The sequence below is a fragment of the Taudactylus pleione genome, unplaced genomic scaffold (genome assembly GCF_031769625.1).
Source record: "Taudactylus pleione unplaced genomic scaffold, aTauple2 ptg000551l, whole genome shotgun sequence".
Classification (NCBI taxonomy): Eukaryota; Metazoa; Chordata; class Amphibia; order Anura; family Myobatrachidae; genus Taudactylus; species Taudactylus pleione.
This window is the reverse complement of record NW_028284953.1, coordinates 1,628,969-1,648,984: the sequence shown is the minus strand read 5'-3', so window position 1 is coordinate 1,648,984 and position 20,016 is coordinate 1,628,969. Positions and strand designations below refer to the sequence as shown.

The 20,016-nt window shown below is 35.7% G+C and overlaps 8 non-coding genes across 8 annotated transcripts; all 8 read right to left on the bottom strand.

Moving 5' to 3' along the window:
• Positions 1-313: 313 nt before the first annotated feature.
• Positions 314-386, bottom strand: TRNAR-ACG (transfer RNA arginine (anticodon ACG)). Its single transcript has one exon. It is a non-coding gene; the product is annotated as a tRNA-Arg (tRNA).
• A 1,662-nt stretch (positions 387-2,048) lies between these two features.
• TRNAR-ACG (transfer RNA arginine (anticodon ACG)) lies at positions 2,049-2,121 on the bottom strand. Its single transcript has one exon. It is a non-coding gene; the product is annotated as a tRNA-Arg (tRNA).
• A 3,974-nt stretch (positions 2,122-6,095) lies between these two features.
• On the bottom strand, positions 6,096-6,168 carry TRNAR-ACG (transfer RNA arginine (anticodon ACG)). Its single transcript has one exon. It is a non-coding gene; the product is annotated as a tRNA-Arg (tRNA).
• Positions 6,169-8,407: 2,239 nt separating this feature from the next.
• Positions 8,408-8,480, bottom strand: TRNAR-ACG (transfer RNA arginine (anticodon ACG)). Its single transcript has one exon. It is a non-coding gene; the product is annotated as a tRNA-Arg (tRNA).
• Positions 8,481-10,140: 1,660 nt separating this feature from the next.
• TRNAR-ACG (transfer RNA arginine (anticodon ACG)) lies at positions 10,141-10,213 on the bottom strand. Its single transcript has one exon. It is a non-coding gene; the product is annotated as a tRNA-Arg (tRNA).
• A 4,473-nt stretch (positions 10,214-14,686) lies between these two features.
• TRNAH-GUG (transfer RNA histidin (anticodon GUG)) lies at positions 14,687-14,758 on the bottom strand. The gene has a single exon. It is a non-coding gene; the product is annotated as a tRNA-His (tRNA).
• A 582-nt stretch (positions 14,759-15,340) lies between these two features.
• On the bottom strand, positions 15,341-15,413 carry TRNAR-ACG (transfer RNA arginine (anticodon ACG)). Its single transcript has one exon. It is a non-coding gene; the product is annotated as a tRNA-Arg (tRNA).
• A 427-nt stretch (positions 15,414-15,840) lies between these two features.
• Positions 15,841-15,912, bottom strand: TRNAH-GUG (transfer RNA histidin (anticodon GUG)). Its single transcript has one exon. It is a non-coding gene; the product is annotated as a tRNA-His (tRNA).
• Positions 15,913-20,016: the final 4,104 nt, after the last annotated feature.

Below are 20,016 nucleotides of genomic sequence, written 5' to 3'. Positions count from 1 at the left end.
TACTCAGACAGAGCCCAAACATTCTTCTTTCCTGAATTCCAGAATTTATGTCAAATTCCCAGTCCTTTAGTACAATAATTCACAATTAAATTATTCAAAGCATGTTAAGATAGCTTTATAATAAGCATTAAACACAAATAGTGCAAGCACCTTCAAAGAATCTGCTTACTTTCTGAAATTTTCTTAAGATTCAGTATTGTGAAAAAATGGATGATTGTGAAACAAAATCAAAATGCTGTGACCCGTTTTCGAAATGGGGTTGCTGCAGCCACAACGCAGAGTACTAACTACTATACAATCACGGCAATTTAAGCGAGCCAGGTAGGATTCGAACCTACAATCTTCTGATCCGTAGTCAGACGCGTTATCCATTGCGCCACTGGCCCACGTGTTTTGTAGTAATTGAAGTGTCTTTCCTGTTTTTGAGCCTTTTTTCAGAGTTTTATGGTTATTGAAGTATATACAGAATCACATTTTGGAAATTGACTGTACACTATCTGCAGGGATTGCTTCCCAAAAACGATTTAGGTAAAATAATCCTTGTGACTGCTAAAAGATCTTTAAAAAATGTGATGAACTTACTCAGACAGAGCCCAAACATTCTTCTTTCCTGAATTCCAGAATTTATGTCAAATTCCCAGTCCTTTAGTACAATAATTCACAATTAAATTATTCAAAGCATGTTAAGATAGCTTTATAATAAGCATTAAACACAAATAGTGCAAGCACCTTCAAAGAATCTGCTTACTTTCTGAAATTTTCTTAAGATTCAGTATTGTGAAAAAATGGATGATTGTGAAACAAAATCAAAATGCTGTGAACCGTTTTCGAAATGGGGTTGCTGCAGCCACAACGCAGAGTACTAACTACTATACAATCACGGCTATTTAAGCGAGCCAGGTAGGAGTCGAACCTACAATCTTCTGATCTATAGTCAGACGCGTTATCCATTGCCCACTGTCCCAGGGGTCTTGTAGCAATTGAAGAGTCTTTCCTGTTTTTGAGCCTGTTTTAAAGTTTTATGGTTATTGAAGTATATACAGAATCACATTTTGGAAATTGACTGTACACTATCTGCAGGGATTGTTTCCCAAAAATGTTTTAGGTACAATAATCCTTGTGACTGCTAAAAGATCTTTAAAAAATGTAATGAGCTTACTCAGACAGAGCCCAAACATTCTTCTTTCCTGAATTCTAGAATTTATGTCAAATTCCCAGTCCTTTAGTAAAATAATTCACAATTAAATTATTCAAAGCATGTTAAGATAGCTTTATAATAAGCATTAAACACAAATAGTGCAAGCACCTTCAAAGAATCTGCTTACTTTCTGAAATTTTCTTAAGATTCAGTATTGTGAAAAAATGGATGATTTAGAAACAAAATCAAAATGCCGTGACCCAGATTCAAACCGCGGTTGCTGCGGCCACAACACAGAGTACTAACCACTATACGATGACGGCAATTTTAGTGAGCCAGGTAGGAGTAGAACCTACAATCTACAGATCCATAGTCAGACACGTTAGCCATTGCCCACTGTCCCGGGGGTCTTGTAGTAATTGAAGTGTCTTTCCTGTTTTTGAGCCTGTTTTCAGAATTTTATGGTTATTGAAGTATATACAGAATCACATTTTGGAAATTGACTGTACACTATCTGCAGGGATTGTTTCCCAAAAACGTTTTAGGTAAAATAATCCTTGTGACTGCTAAAAGATCTTTAAAAAATGAGGATGAACTAACTCAGACAGAGCCCAAACATTCTTCTTTCCTGAATTCCAGAATTTATGTCAAATTCCCAGTCCTTTAGTACAATAATTCACTATTAAATTATTCAAAGCATGTTAAGATAGCTTTATAATAAGCATTAAACACAAATAGTGCAAGCACCTTCAAAGAATCTGCTTACTTTCTGAAATTTTCTTAAGATTCAGTATTGTGAAAAAATGGATGATTGTGAAACAAAATCAAAATGCTGTGACCCGTTTTCGAACCGGGATTGCTGCAGCCACAACGCAGAGTACTAACTACTATACAATCACGGCAATTTAAGCGAGCCAGGTAGGATTCGAACCTACAATCTTCTGATCCGTAGTCAGATGCGTTATCCATTGCGCCACTGGCCCACGTGTTTTGTAGTAATTGAAGTGTCTTTCCTGTTTTTGAGCCTTGTTTTGGAGTTTTATGGTTATTGAAGTATATACAGAATCACATTTTGGAAATTGACTGTACACTATCTGCAGGGATTGCTTCCCAAAAACGATTTAGGTAAAATAATCCTTGTGACTGCTAAAAGATCTTTAAAAAATGTGATGAACTTACTCAGACAGAGCCCAAACATTCTTCTTTCCTGAATTCCAGAATTTATGTCAAATTCCCAGTCCTTTAGTACAATAATTCACAATTAAATTATTCAAAGCATGTTAAGATAGCTTTATAATAAGCATTAAACACAAATAGTGCAAGCACCTTCAAAGAATCTGCTTACTTTCTGAAATTTTCTTAAGATTCAGTATTGTGAAAAAATGGATGATTGTGAAACAAAATCAAAATGCTGTGAACCGTTTTCGAAATGGGGTTGCTGCAGCCACAACGCAGAGTACTAACTACTATACAATCACGGCTATTTAAGCGAGCCAGGTAGGAGTCGAACCTACAATCTTCTGATCTATAGTCAGACGCGTTATCCATTGCCCACTGTCCCAGGTGTCTTGTAGCAATTGAAGAGTCTTTCCTGTTTTTGAGCCTGTTTTAAAGTTTTATGGTTATTGAAGTATATACAGAATCACATTTTGGAAATTGACTGTACACTATCTGCAGGGATTGTTTCCCAAAAATGTTTTAGGTACAATAATCCTTGTGACTGCTAAAAGATCTTTAAAAAATGTAATGAGCTTACTCAGACAGAGCCCAAACATTCTTCTTTCCTGAATTCTAGAATTTATGTCAAATTCCCAGTCCTTTAGTAAAATAATTCACAATTAAATTATTCAAAGCATGTTAAGATAGCTTTATAATAAGCATTAAACACAAATAGTGCAAGCACCTTCAAAGAATCTGCTTACTTTCTGAAATTTTCTTAAGATTCAGTATTGTGAAAAAATGGATGATTTAGAAACAAAATCAAAATGCCGTGACCCGGATTCAAACCGGGGTTGCTGCGGCCACAACACAGAGTACTAACCACTATACGATGACGGCAATTTTAGTGAGCCAGGTAGGAGTAGAACCTACAATCTACAGATCCATAGTCAGACACGTTAGCCATTGCCCACTGTCCCGGGTGTCTTGTAGTAATTGAAGTGTCTTTCCTGTTTTTGAGCCTGTTTTCAGAATTTTATGGTTATTGAAGTATATACAGAATCACATTTTGGAAATTGACTGTACACTATCTGCAGGGATTGTTTCCCAAAAACGTTTTAGGTAAAATAATCCTTGTGACTGCTAAAAGATCTTTAAAAAATGAGGATGAACTAACTCAGACAGAGCCCAAACATTCTTCTTTCCTGAATTCCAGAATTTATGTCAAATTCCCAGTCCTTTAGTACAATAATTCACAACTAAATTATTCAAAGCATGTTAAGATAGCTTTATAATAAGCATTAAACACAAATAGTGCAAGCACCTTCAAAGAATCTGCTTACTTTCTGAAATTTTCTTAAGATTCAGTATTGTGAAAAAATGGATGATTGTGAAACAAAATCAAAATGCTGTGACCCGTTTTCGAACCAGGGTTGCTACGGCCACAACGCAGAGTACTAACCACTATACGATCACGTCAATTTAAGCGAGCCAGGTAGGAGTCGAACCTACAAACTTATGATCCGTAGTCAGACACATTATCCTTTGCGCCACTGGCCCAGGTGCCCTGTAGTAATTGAAGTGTCTTTCCTGTTTTTGAGCCAGTTTTGGAGTTTTTTGGTTATTGAAGTATATACAGAATCACATTTTGGAAATTGACTGTACACTATCTGCAGGGCTTGTTTCCCAAAAACGTTTTAGGTAAAATAATCCTTGTGACTGCTAAAAGATCTTTAAAAAATGTGATGAACTTACTCAGACAGAGCCCAAACATTCTTCTTTCCTGAATTCCAGAATTTATGTCAAATTCCCAGTCCTTTAGTACAATAATTCACAATTAAATTATTCAAAGCATGTTAAGATAGCTTTATAATAAGCATTAAACACAAATAGTGCAAGCACCTTCAAAGAATCTGCTTACTTTCTGAAATTTTCTTAAGATTCAGTATTGTGAAAAAATGGATGATTGTGAAACAAAATCAAAATGCTGTGAACCGTTTTCAAAATGGGGTTGCTGCAGCCACAACGCAGAGTACTAACTACTATACAATCACGGCTATTTAAGCGAGCCAGGTAGGAGTCGAACCTACAATCTTCTGATCTATAGTCAGACGCGTTATCCATTGCCCACTGTCCCAGGTGTCTTGTAGCAATTGAAGAGTCTTTCCTGTTTTTGAGCCTGTTTTAAAGTTTTATGGTTATTGAAGTATATACAGAATCACATTTTGGAAATTGACTGTACACTATCTGCAGGGATTGTTTCCCAAAAATGTTTTAGGTACAATAATCCTTGTGACTGCTAAAAGATCTTTAAAAAATGTAATGAGCTTACTCAGACAGAGCCCAAACATTCTTCTTTCCTGAATTCTAGAATTTATGTCAAATTCCCAGTACTTTAGTAAAATAATTCACAATTAAATTATTCAAAGCATGTTAAGATAGCTTTATAATAAGCATTAAACACAAATAGTGCAAGCACCTTCAAAGAATCTGCTTACTTTCTGAAATTTTCTTAAGATTCAGTATTGTGAAAAAATGGATGATTTAGAAACAAAATCAAAATGCCGTGACCCGGATTCAAACCGGGGTTGCTGCGGCCACAACACAGAGTACTAACCACTATACGATGACGGCAATTTTAGTGAGCCAGGTAGGAGTAGAACCTACAATCTACAGATCCATAGTCAGACACGTTAGCCATTGCCCACTGTCCCGGGTGTCTTGTAGTAATTGAAGTGTCTTTCCTGTTTTTGAGCCTGTTTTCAGAATTTTATGGTTATTGAAGTATATACAGAATCACATTTTGGAAATTGACTGTACACTATCTGCAGGGATTGTTTCCCAAAAACGTTTTAGGTAAAATAATCCTTGTGACTGCTAAAAGATCTTTAAAAAATGAGGATGAACTAACTCAGACAGAGCCCAAACATTCTTCTTTCCTGAATTCCAGAATTTATGTCAAATTCCCAGTCCTTTAGTACAATAATTCACAACTAAATTATTCAAAGCATGTTAAGATAGCTTTATAATAAGCATTAAACACAAATAGTGCAAGCACCTTCAAAGAATCTGCTTACTTTCTGAAATTTTCTTAAGATTCAGTATTGTGAAAAAATGGATGATTGTGAAACAAAATCAAAATGCTGTGACCCGTTTTCGAACCAGGGTTGCTGCGGCCACAACGCAGAGTACTAACCACTATACGATCACGTCAATTTAAGCGAGCCAGGTAGGAGTCGAACCTACAAACTTATGATCCATAGTCAGACACATTATCCATTGCGCCACTGGCCCAGGTGCCCTGTAGTAATTGAAGTGTCTTTCCTGTTTTTGAGCCAGTTTTGGAGTTTTTTGGTTATTGAAGTATATACAGAATCACATTTTGGAAATTGACTGTACACTATCTGCAGGGCTTGTTTCCCAAAAACGTTTTAGGTAAAATAATCCTTGTGACTGCTAAAAGATCTTTAAAAAATGTGATGAACTTACTCAGACAGAGCCCAAACATTCTTCTTTCCTGAATTCCAGAATTTATGTCAAATTCCCAGTCCTTTAGTACAATAATTCACAATTAAATTATTCAAAGCATGTTAAGATAGCTTTATAATAAGCATTAAACACAAATAGTGCAAGCACCTTCAAAGAATCTGCTTACTTTCTGAAATTTTCTTAAGATTCAGTATTGTGAAAAAATGGATGATTGTGAAACAAAATCAAAATGCTGTGACCCGTTTTCGAAATGGGGTTGCTGCAGCCACAACGCAGAGTACTAACTACTATACAATCATGGTAATTTAAGCGAGCCAGGTAGGAGTCGAACCTACAATCTTCTGATCCGTAGTCAGACGCGTTATCCATTGCGCCACTGGCCCATGTGTTTTGTAGTAATTGAAGCGTCTTTCCTGTTTTTGAGCCTTTTTTCAGAGTTTTATGGTTATTGAAGTATATACAGAATCACATTTTGGAAATTGACTGTACACTATCTGCAGGGATTGCTTCCCAAAAACGTTTTAGGTAAAATAATCCTTATGACTGCTAAAAGATCTTTAAAAAATGTGATGAACTTACTCAGACAGAGCCCAAACATTCTTCTTTCCTGAATTCCAGAATTTATGTCAAATTCCCAGTCCTTTAGTACAATAATTCACAATTAAATTATTTAAAGCATGTTAAGATAGCTTTATAATAAGCATTAAACACAAATAGTGCAAGCACCTTCAAAGAATCTGCTTACTTTCTGAAATTTTCTTAAGATTCAGTATTGTGAAAAAATGGATGATTGTGAAACAAAATCAAAATGCTGTGAACCGTTTTCAAAATGGGGTTGCTGCAGCCACAACGCAGAGTACTAACTACTATACAATCACGGCAATTTAAGCGAGCCAGGTAGGAGTCGAACCTACAATCTTCTGATCTATAGTCAGACGCGTTATCCATTGCCCACTGTCCCAGGTGTCTTGTAGCAATTGTAGAGTCTTTCCTGTTTTTGAGCCTGTTTTAAAGTTTTATGGTTATTGAAGTATATACAGAATCACATTTTGGAAATTGACTGTACACTATCTGCAGGAATTGTTTCCCAAAAATGTTTTAGGTACAATAATCCTTGTGACTGCTAAAAGATCTTTAAAAAATGTAATGAGCTTACTCAGACAGAGCCCAAACATTCTTCTTTCCTGAATTCTAGAATTTATGTCAAATTCCCAGTCCTTTAGTAAAATAATTCACAATTAAAATATTCAAAGCATGTTAAGATAGCTTTATAATAAGCATTAAACACAAATAGTGCAAGCACCTTCAAAGAATCTGCTTACTTTCTGAAATTTTCTTAAGATTCAGTATTGTGAAAAAATGGATGATTGAGAAACAAAATCAAAATGCCGTGACCCGGATTCAAACCGGGGTTGCTGCGGCCACAACACAGAGTACTAACCACTATACGATGACGGCAATTTTAGTGAGCCAGGTAGGAGTAGAACCTACAATCTACAGATCCATAGTCAGACACGTTAGCCATTGCCCACTGTCCCGGGTGTCTTGTAGTAATTGAAGTGTCTTTCCTGTTTTTGAGCCTGTTTTCAGAATTTTATGGTTATTGAAGTATATACAGAATCACATTTTGGAAATTGACTGTACACTATCTGCAGGGATTGTTTCCCAAAAACGTTTTAGGTAAAATAATCCTTGTGACTGCTAAAAGATCTTTAAAAAATGTGATGAGCTTACTCTGACAGAGCCCAAACATTCTTCTTTTCTGAATTCTAGAATTTATGTCAAATTCCAAGTACTTTAGTACAATAATTCACAATTAAATTATTCAAAGCATGTTAAGATAGCTTTATAATAAGCATTAAACACAAATAGTGCAAGCACCTTCAAAGAATCTGCTTACTTTCTGAAATTTTCTTAAGATTCAGTATTGTGAAAAAATGGATGATTGTGAAACAAAATCAAAATGCTGTGACCCGTTTTCGAACCAGGGTTGCTGCGGCCACAACGCAGAGTACTAACCACTATACGATCACGTCAATTTAAGCGAGCCAGGTAGGAGTCGAACCTACAAACTTATGATCCATAGTCAGACACATTATCCATTGCGCCACTGGCCCAGGTGCCCTGTAGTAATTGAAGTGTCTTTCCTGTTTTTGAGCCAGTTTTGGAGTTTTTTGGTTATTGAAGTATATACAGAATCACATTTTGGAAATTGACTGTACACTATCTGCAGGGCTTGTTTCCCAAAAACGTTTTAGGTAAAATAATCCTTGTGACTGCTAAAAGATCTTTAAAAAATGTGATGAACTTACTCAGACAGAGCCCAAACATTCTTCTTTCCTGAATTCCAGAATTTATGTCAAATTCCCAGTCCTTTAGTACAATAATTCACAATTAAATTATTCAAAGCATGTTAAGATAGCTTTATAATAAGCATTAAACACAAATAGTGCAAGCACCTTCAAAGAATCTGCTTACTTTCTGAAATTTTCTTAAGATTCAGTATTGTGAAAAAATGGATGATTGTGAAACAAAATCAAAATGCTGTGACCCGTTTTCGAAATGGGGTTGCTGCAGCCACAACGCAGAGTACTAACTACTATACAATCATGGTAATTTAAGCGAGCCAGGTAGGAGTCGAACCTACAATCTTCTGATCCGTAGTCAGACGCGTTATCCATTGCGCCACTGGCCCATGTGTTTTGTAGTAATTGAAGCGTCTTTCCTGTTTTTGAGCCTTTTTTCAGAGTTTTATGGTTATTGAAGTATATACAGAATCACATTTTGGAAATTGACTGTACACTATCTGCAGGGATTGCTTCCCAAAAACGTTTTAGGTAAAATAATCCTTATGACTGCTAAAAGATCTTTAAAAATGTGATGAACTTACTCAGACAGAGCCCAAACATTCTTCTTTCCTGAATTCCAGAATTTATGTCAAATTCCCAGTCCTTTAGTACAATAATTCACAATTAAATTATTTAAAGCATGTTAAGATAGCTTTATAATAAGCATTAAACACAAATAGTGCAAGCACCTTCAAAGAATCTGCTTACTTTCTGAAATTTTCTTAAGAATCAGTATTGTGAAAAAATGGATGATTGTGAAACAAAATCAAAATGCTGTGAACCGTTTTCAAAATGGGGTTGCTGCAGCCACAACGCAGAGTACTAACTACTATACAATCACGGCAATTTAAGCGAGCCAGGTAGGAGTCGAACCTACAATCTTCTGATCTATAGTCAGACGCGTTATCCATTGCCCACTGTCCCAGGTGTCTTGTAGCAATTGTAGAGTCTTTCCTGTTTTTGAGCCTGTTTTAAAGTTTTATGGTTATTGAAGTATATACAGAATCACATTTTGGAAATTGACTGTACACTATCTGCAGGAATTGTTTCCCAAAAATGTTTTAGGTACAATAATCCTTGTGACTGCTAAAAGATCTTTAAAAAATGTAATGAGCTTACTCAGACAGAGCCCAAACATTCTTCTTTCCTGAATTCTAAAATTTATGTCAAATTCCCAGTCCTTTAGTAAAATAATTCACAATTAAAATATTCAAAGCATGTTAAGATAGCTTTATAATAAGCATTAAACACAAATAGTGCAAGCACCTTCAAAGAATCTGCTTACTTTCTGAAATTTTCTTAAGATTCAGTATTGTGAAAAAATGGATGATTGAGAAACAAAATCAAAATGCCGTGACCCGGATTCAAACCGGGGTTGCTGCGGCCACAACACAGAGTACTAACCACTATACGATGACGGCAATTTTAGTGAGCCAGGTAGGAGTAGAACCTACAATCTACAGATCCATAGTCAGACACGTTAGCCATTGCCCACTGTCCCGGGTGTCTTGTAGTAATTGAAGTGTCTTTCCTGTTTTTGAGCCTGTTTTCAGAATTTTATGGTTATTGAAGTATATACAGAATCACATTTTGGAAATTGACTGTACACTATCTGCAGGGCTTGTTTCCCAAAAACGTTTTAGGTAAAATAATCCTTGTGACTGCTAAAAGATCTTTAAAAAATGTGATGAACTTACTCAGACAGAGCCCAAACATTCTTCTTTCCTGAATTCCAGAATTTATGTCAAATTCCCAGTCCTTTAGTACAATAATTCACAATTAAATTATTCAAAGCATGTTAAGATAGCTTTATAATAAGCATTAAACACAAATAGTGCAAGCACCTTCAAAGAATCTGCTTACTTTCTGAAATTTTCTTAAGATTCAGTATTGTGAAAAAATGGATGATTGTGAAACAAAATCAAAATGCTGTGACCCGTTTTCGAAATGGGGTTGCTGCAGCCACAACGCAGAGTACTAACTACTATACAATCATGGTAATTTAAGCGAGCCAGGTAGGAGTCGAACCTACAATCTTCTGATCCGTAGTCAGACGCGTTATCCATTGCGCCACTGGCCCATGTGTTTTGTAGTAATTGAAGCGTCTTTCCTGTTTTTGAGCCTTTTTTCAGAGTTTTATGGTTATTGAAGTATATACAGAATCACATTTTGGAAATTGACTGTACACTATCTGCAGGGATTGCTTCCCAAAAACGTTTTAGGTAAAATAATCCTTATGACTGCTAAAAGATCTTTAAAAAATGTGATGAACTTACTCAGACAGAGCCCAAACATTCTTCTTTCCTGAATTCCAGAATTTATGTCAAATTCCCAGTCCTTTAGTACAATAATTCACAATTAAATTATTTAAAGCATGTTAAGATAGCTTTATAATAAGCATTAAACACAAATAGTGCAAGCACCTTCAAAGAATCTGCTTACTTTCTGAAATTTTCTTAAGATTCAGTATTGTGAAAAAATGGATGATTGTGAAACAAAATCAAAATGCTGTGAACCGTTTTCAAAATGGGGTTGCTGCAGCCACAACGCAGAGTACTAACTACTATACAATCACGGCAATTTAAGCGAGCCAGGTAGGAGTCGAACCTACAATCTTCTGATCTATAGTCAGACGCGTTATCCATTGCCCACTGTCCCAGGTGTCTTGTAGCAATTGTAGAGTCTTTCCTGTTTTTGAGCCTGTTTTAAAGTTTTATGGTTATTGAAGTATATACAGAATCACATTTTGGAAATTGACTGTACACTATCTGCAGGAATTGTTTCCCAAAAATGTTTTAGGTACAATAATCCTTGTGACTGCTAAAAGATCTTTAAAAAATGTAATGAGCTTACTCAGACAGAGCCCAAACATTCTTCTTTCCTGAATTCTAGAATTTATGTCAAATTCCCAGTCCTTTAGTAAAATAATTCACAATTAAAATATTCAAAGCATGTTAAGATAGCTTTATAATAAGCATTAAACACAAATAGTGCAAGCACCTTCAAAGAATCTGCTTACTTTCTGAAATTTTCTTAAGATTCAGTATTGTGAAAAAATGGATGATTGAGAAACAAAATCAAAATGCCGTGACCCGGATTCAAACCGGGGTTGCTGCGGCCACAACACAGAGTACTAACCACTATACGATGACGGCAATTTTAGTGAGCCAGGTAGGAGTAGAACCTACAATCTACAGATCCATAGTCAGACACGTTAGCCATTGCCCACTGTCCCGGGTGTCTTGTAGTAATTGAAGTGTCTTTCCTGTTTTTGAGCCTGTTTTCAGAATTTTATGGTTATTGAAGTATATACAGAATCACATTTTGGAAATTGACTGTACACTATCTGCAGGGATTGTTTCCCAAAAACGTTTTAGGTAAAATAATCCTTGTGACTGCTAAAAGATCTTTAAAAAATGTGATGAGCTTACTCTGACAGAGCCCAAACATTCTTCTTTTCTGAATTCTAGAATTTATGTCAAATTCCAAGTACTTTAGTACAATAATTCACAATTAAATTATTCAAAGCATGTTAAGATAGCTTTATAATAAGCATTAAACACAAATAGTGCAAGCACCTTCAAAGAATCTGCTTACTTTCTGAAATTTTCTTAAGATTCAGTATTGTGAAAAAATGGATGATTGAGAAACAAAATCAAAATGCCGTGACCCAGATTCGAACCGGGGTTGCTGCGGCCACAACACAGAGTACTAACCACTAGACGATCACGGCAATTTAAGCGAGCCAGGTAGGAGTCGAACCTACAATCTACAGATCCATAGTCAGACACGTTATCCATTGCCCACTGTCCCGGGGGTCTTGTAGTAATTGAAGTGTCTTTCCTGTTTTTGAGCCTGTTTTCAGAATTTTATGGTTATTGAAGTATATACAGAATCACATTTTGGTAATTGACTGTACACTATCTGCAGGGATTGTTTCCCAAAAACGTTTTAGGTAAAATAATCCTTATGACTGCTAAAAGATCTTTAAAAAATGTGATGAACTTACTCAGACAGAGCCCAAACATTCTTCTTTCCTGAATTCCAGAATTTATGTCAAATTCCCAGTCCTTTAGTACAATAATTCACAATTAAATTATTTAAAGCATGTTAAGATAGCTTTATAATAAGCATTAAACACAAATAGTGCAAGCACCTTCAAAGAATCTGCTTACTTTCTGAAATTTTCTTAAGATTCAGTATTGTGAAAAAATGGATGATTGTGAAACAAAATCAAAATGCTGTGAACCGTTTTCGAAATGGGGTTGCTGCAGCCACAACGCAGAGTACTAACTACTATACAATCACGGCAATTTAAGCGAGCCAGGTAGGAGTCGAACCTACAATCTTCTGATCTATAGTCAGACGCGTTATCCATTGCCCACTGTCCCAGGTGTCTTGTAGCAATTGTAGAGTCTTTCCTGTTTTTGAGCCTGTTTTAAAGTTTTATGGTTATTGAAGTATATACAGAATCACATTTTGGAAATTGACTGTACACTATCTGCAGGGATTGTTTCCCAAAAATGTTTTAGGTACAATAATCCTTGTGACTGCTAAAAGATCTTTAAAAAATGTAATGAGCTTACTCAGACAGAGCCCAAACATTCTTCTTTCCTGAATTCTAGAATTTATGTCAAATTCCCAGTCCTTTAGTAAAATAATTCACAATTAAATTATTCAAAGCATGTTAAGATAGCTTTATAATAAGCATTAAACACAAATAGTGCAAGCACCTTCAAAGAATCTGCTTACTTTCTGAAATTTTCTTAAGATTCAGTATTGTGAAAAAATGGATGATTGAGAAACAAAATCAAAATGCCGTGACCCGGATTCAAACCAGGGTTGCTGCGGCCACAACACAGAGTACTAACCACTATACGATGACGGCAATTTTAGTGAGCCAGGTAGGAGTAAAACCTACAATCTACAGATCCATAGTCAGACACGTTAGCCATTGCCCACTGTCCCAGGTGTCTTGTAGTAATTGAAGTGTCTTTCCTATTTTTGAGCCTGTTTTCAGAATTTTATGGTTATTGAAGTATATACAGAATCACATTTTGGAAATTGACTGTACACTATCTGCAGGGATTGTTTCCCAAAAACGTTTTAGGTAAAATAATCCTTGTGACTGCTAAAAGATCTTTAAAAAATGTGATGAACTTACTCTGACAGAGCCCAAACATTCTTCTTTCCTGAATTCTAGAATTTATGTCAAATTCCCAGTCCTTTAGTACAATAATTCACAATTAAATTATTCAAAGCATGTTAAGATAGCTTTATAATAAGAATTAAACACAAATAGTGCAAGCACCTTCAAAGAATCTGCTTACTTTCTGAAATTTTCTTAAGATTCAGTATTGTGAAAAAATGGATGATTGAGAAACAAAATCAAAATGCCGTGACCCGGACTAGAAACCGGGGTTGCTGCGGCCACAACGCAGAGTACTAACCACTATACGATCACGGCAATTTAAGCGAGCCAGGTAGGAGTCGAACCTACAAACTTATGATCCATAGTCAGACACATTATCCATTGCGCCACTGGCCCAGGTGCCCTGTAGTAATTGAAGTTTCTTTCCTGTTTTTGAGCCTGTTTTAAAGTTTTATGGTTATTGAAGTATATACAGAATCACATTTTGGAAATTGACTGTACACTATCTGCAGGGATTGTTTCCCAAAAACGTTTTAGGTAACATAATCCTTGTGACTGCTAAAAGATCTTTAAAAAATGTGATGAACTTACTCTGACAGAGCCCAAACATTCTTCTTTCCTGAATTCTAGAATTTATGTCAAATTCCCAGTCCTTTAGTACAATAATTCACAATTAAATTATTCAAAGCATGTTAAGATAGCTTTATAATAAGAATTAAACACAAATAGTGCAAGCACCTTCAAAGAATCTGCTTACTTTCTGAAATTTTCTTAAGATTCAGTATTGTGAAAAAATGGATGATTGAGAAACAAAATCAAAATGTCGTGACCTGTTTTCGAAATGGGGTTGTTGCGGCCACAACGCAGAGTACTAAACTCTATGCGATCATGACAATTTAAGTGAGCTAGGTAGGAGTCGAACTTACAATCTTCTGATCCGTAGTCAGACGCGTTATCCATTGCACCACTGGCCCACGTGTTTTGTAGTAATTGAAGTGTCTTTCCTGTTTTTGAGCCTATTTTCAGAGTTTTATGGTTATTGAAGTATATACAGAATCACATTTTGGAAATTGACTGTAGACTATCTGCAGGGATTGTTTCCCAAAAACGTTTTAGGTAAAATAATAATTGTGACTGCTAAAAGATATTTCAAAAATGTGATGAACTTACTCAGAAGGAAGCTCAAACATTCTTCTTTCCTGAATTCTAGAATTTATGTCAAATTCCCAGTACTTTAGTACAATAATTCACAATTAAATTATTCAAAGCATGTTAAGATAGCTTTATAATAAGCATTAAACACAAATAGTGCAAGCACCTTCAAAGAATCTGCTTACTTTCTGAAATTTTCTTAAGATTCAGTATTGTGAAAAAATGGATGATTGAGAAACAAAATCAAAATGCCGTGACCCGGATTCGAACCGGGGTTGCTGCGGCCACAACGCAGAGTACTAACCACTATACGATCACGGCAATATAAGCGAGCCAGGTAGGAGTCGAACCTACAATCTTCTGATCCGTAGTCAGATGCGTTATCCATGGCGCCACTGGCCTACGTGTTTTGTAGTAATTGAAGTGTCTTTCCTGTTTTTGAGCCTATTTTCAGAGTTTTATTGTTATTGAAGTATATACAGAATCACATTTTGGAAATTGACTGTAGACTATCTGCAGGGATTGTTTCCCAAAAACGTTTTAGGTAAAATAATAATTGTGACTGCTAAAAGATATTTCAAAAATGTGATGAACTTACTCAGAAGGAAGCCCAAACATTCTTCTTTCCTGAATTCTAGAATTTATGTCAAATTCCCAGTACATTAGTACAATAATTCACAATTAAATTATTCAAAGCATGTTAAGATAGCTTTATAATAAGCATTAAACAGTGCAAGCACCTTCTAAGAATCTGCTTACTTTCTGAAATTTTCTTAAGATTCAGTATTGTGAAAAAATGGATGATTGAGAAACAAAATAAAAATGCTGTGACCCGGATTCGAACCGGGGTTGCTGCAGCTACAATGCAGAGTACTAACCACTATACGATCATGGCAATATAAGCGAGCCAGGTAGGATTCGAACCTACAATCTTCTGATCCGTAGTCAGATGCGTTATCCATTGCGCCACTGGCCCACGTGTTTTGTAGTAATTGAAGTGTCTTTCCTGTTTTTGAGCCTATTTTCAGAGTTTTATGGTTATTGAAGTATATACAGAATCACATTTTGGAAATTGACTGTAGACTATCTGCAGGGATTGTTTCCCAAAAACGTTTTAGGTAAAATAATAATTGTGACTGCTAAAAGATATTTCAAAAATGTGATGAACTTACTCAGAAGGAAGCCCAACCATTCTTCTTTCCTGAATTCTAGAATTGATGTCAAATTCCCAGTACTTTAGTACAATAATTCACAATTAAATTATTCAAAGCATGTTAAGATAGCTTTATAATAAGCATTAAACACAAATAGTGCAAGCACCTTCAAAGAATCTGCTTACTTTCTGAAATTTTCTTAAGATTCAGTATTGTGAAAAAATGGATGATTGAGAAACAAAATCAAAATGCCGTGACCCGGATTCGAACCGGGGTTGCTGCGGCCACAACGCAGAGTACTAACCACTATACGATCACGGCAATTTAAGCGAGCCAGGTAGGAGTCGAACCTACAATATACAGATCCATAGTCAGACACGTTATCCATTGCCCACTGTCCCGGGTGTCTTGTAGCAATTGAAGTGTCTTTCCTGTTTTTGAGCCTGTTTTCAGAATTTTATGGTTATTGAAGTATATACAGAATCACATTTTGGTAATTGACTGTACACTATCTGCAGGGATTGTTTCCCAAAAACGTTTTAGGTAAAATAATCATTGTTACTGCTAAAAGATCTTTAAAAAATGTGATGAACTTACTCAGACAGAGCCCAAACATTCTTCTTTCCTGAATTCCAGAATTTATGTCAAATTCCCAGTCCTTTAGTACAATAATTCACAATTAAATTATTCAAAGCATGTTAAGATAGCTTTATAATAAGCATTAAACACAAATAGTGCAAGCACCTTCAAAGAATCTGCTTACTTTCTGAAATTTTCTTAAGATTCAGTATTGTGAAAAAATGGATGATTGTGAAACAAAATCAAAATGCTGTGACCCGTTTTCGAAATGGGGTTGCTGCAGCCACAATGCAGAGTACTAACTACTATACAATCATGGCAATTTAAGCGAGCCAGGTAGAAGTCGAACCTACAATCTTCTGATCCGTAGTCAGACGCATTATCCATTGCGCCACTGGCCCACGTGTTTTGTAGTAATTGAAGTGTCTTTCCTGTTTTTGAGCCTTTTTTCAGAGTTTTATGGTTATTGAAGTATATACAGAATCACATTTTGGAATTGACTGTACACTATCTGCAGGGATTGTTTCCCAAAAACGTTTTAGGTAAAATAATAATTGTGACTGCTAAAAGATATTTCAAAAATGTGATGAACTTACTGAGAAGGAAGCCCAAACATTCTTCTTTCCTGAATTCTAGAATTTATGTCAAATTCCCAGTACTTTAGTACAATAATTCACAATTAAATTATTCAAAGCATGTTAAGATAGCTTTATAATAAGCATTAAACACAAATAGTGCAAGCACCTTCAAAGAATCTGCTTACTTTCTGAAATTTTCTTAAGATTCAGTATTGTGAAAAAATGGATGATTGAGAAACAAAATAAAAATGCCGTGACCCAGATTTGAACCGGGGTTGCTGCGGCCACAACGCAGAGTACTACCCACTATACGATCACAGCAAAATATGAGCGAGCCAGGTTGGAGTCGAACCTACAATCTTCTGATCCGTAGTCAGACGCGTTATCCATTGCGCCACTGGCCCACGTGTTTTGTAGTAATTGAAGTGTCTTTCCTGTTTTTGAGCCTATTTTCAGAGTTTTATGGTTATTGAAGTATATACAGAATCACATTTTGGAAATTGACTGTAGACTATCTGCAGGGATTGTTTCCCAAAAACGTTTTAGGTAAAATAATAATTGTGACTGCTAAAAGATATTTCAAAAATGTGATGAACTTACTGAGAAGGAAGCCCAAACATTCTTCTTTCCTGAATTCTAGAATTTATGTCAAATTCCCAGTACTTTAGTACAATAATTCACAATTAAATTATTCAAAGCATGTTAAGATAGCTTTATAATAAGCATTAAACACAAATAGTGCAAGCACCTTCAAAGAATCTGCTTACTTTCTGAAATTTTCTTAAGATTCAGTATTGTGAAAAAATGGATGATTGAGAAACAAAATAAAAATGCCGTGACCCAGATTCGAACCGGGGTTGCTGCGGCCACAACGCAGAGTACTACCCACTATACGATCACGGCAATATAAGCGAGCCAGGTTGGAGTCGAACCTACAATCTTCTGATCCGTAGTCAGACGCTTTATCCATTGCGCCACTGGCCCACGTGTTTTGTAGTAATTGAAGTGTCTTTCCTGTTTTTGAGCCTATTTTCAGAGTTTTATGGTTATTGAAGTATATACAGAATCACATTTTGGAAATTGACTGTAGACTATCTGCAGGGATTGTTTCCCAAAAACGTTTTAGGTAAAATAATAATTGTGACTGCTAAAAGATATTTCAAAAATGTGATGAACTTACTGAGAAGGAAGCCCAAACATTCTTCTTTCCTGAATTCCAGAATTTATGTCAAATTCCCTGTCCTTTAGTACAATAATTCACAATTAAATTATTCAAAGCATGTTAAGATAGCTTTATAATAAGCATTAAACACAAATAGTGCAAGCACCTTCAAAGAATCTGCTTACTTTCTGAAATTTTCTTAAGATTCAGTATTGTGAAAAAATGGATGATTGTGAAACAAAATCAAAATGCTGTGACCCGTTTTCGAAATGGGGTTGCTGCAGCCACAACGCAGAGTACTAACTAAAAAACAATCATGGCAATTTAAGCGAGCCAGGTAGAAGTCGAACCTACAATCTTCTGATCCGTAGTCAGACGCATTATCCATTGCGCCACTGGCCCACGTGTTTTGTAGTAATTGAAGTGTCTTTCCTGTTTTTGAGCCTTTTTTCAGAGTTTTATGGTTATTGAAGTATATACAGAATCACATTTTGGAATTGACTGTACACTATCTGCAGGGAATGCTTCCCAAAAACGTTTTAGGTAAAATAATCCTTGTGACTGCTAAAAGATCATTAAAAAATGTGATGAACTTACTCAGACAGAGCCCAAACATTCTTCTTTCCTGAATTCCAGAATTTATGTCAAATTCCCAGTCCTTTAGTACAATAATTCACAATTAAATTATTCAAAGCATGTTAAGATAGCTTTATAATAAGCATTAAACACAAATAGTGCAAGCACCTTCAAAGAATCTGCTTACTTTCTGAAATTTTCTTAAGATTCAGTATTGTGAAAAAATGGATGATTGTGAAACAAAATCAAAATGATGTGACCCGTTTTCGAAATGGGATTGCTGCAGCCACAACGCAGAGTACTAACTACTATACAATCACGGCAATTTAAGCGAGCCAGGTAGGAGTCGAACCTACAATCTTCTGATCTATAGTCAGACGCGTTATCTATTGCCCACTGTCCCAGGTGTCTTGTAGCAATTGAAGAGTCTTTCTTGTTTTTGAGCCTGTTTTAAAGTTTTATTGGTTTTGAAGTATATACAGAATCACATTTTGGAAATTGACTGTACACTATCTGCAGGGATTGTTTCCCAAAAACGTATTAGGTACAATAATCCTTGTGACTGCTAAAAGATCTTTCAAAAATGTAATGAACTTACTCAGACAGAGCCCAAACATTCTTCTTTCCTTAGTTCCAGAATTTATGTCAAATTCCCAGTCCTTTAGTAAAATAATTCACAATTAAATTATTCAAAGCATGTTAAGATAGCTTTATAATAAGCATTAAACACAAATAGTGCAAGCACCTTCAAAGAATCTGCTTACTTTCTGAAATTTTCTTAAGATTCAGTATTGTGAAAAAATGGATGATTGAGAAACAAAATCAAAATGCCGTGACCCGGATTCAAACCAGGGTTGCTGCGGCCACAACACAGAGTACTAACCACTATACGATGACGGCAATTTTAGTGAGCCAGGTAGGAGTAAAACCTACAATCTACAGATCCATAGTCAGACACGTTAGCCATTGCCCACTGTCCCAGGTGTCTTGTAGTAATTGAAGTGTCTTTCCTATTTTTGAGCCTGTTTTCAGAATTTTATGGTTATTGAAGTATATACAGAATCACATTTTGGAAATTGACTGTACACTATCTGCAGGGATTGTTTCCCAAAAACGTTTTAGGTAAAATAATCCTTGTGACTGCTAAAAGATCTTTAAAAAATGTGATGAACTTACTCTGACAGAGCCCAAACATTCTTCTTTCCTGAATTCTAGAATTTATGTCATATTCCCAGTCCTTTAGTACAATAATTCACAATTAAATTATTCAAAGCATGTTAAGATAGCTTTATAATAAGAATTAAACACAAATAGTGCAAGCACCTTCAAAGAATCTGCTTACTTTCTGAAATTTTCTTAAGATTCAGTATTGTGAAAAAATGGATGATTGAGAAACAAAATCAAAATGCCGTGACCCGGACTAGAAACCGGGGTTGCTGCGGCCACAACGCAGAGTACTAACCACTATACGATCACGGCAATTTAAGCGAGCCAGGTAGGAGTCGAACCTACAAACTTATGATCCATAGT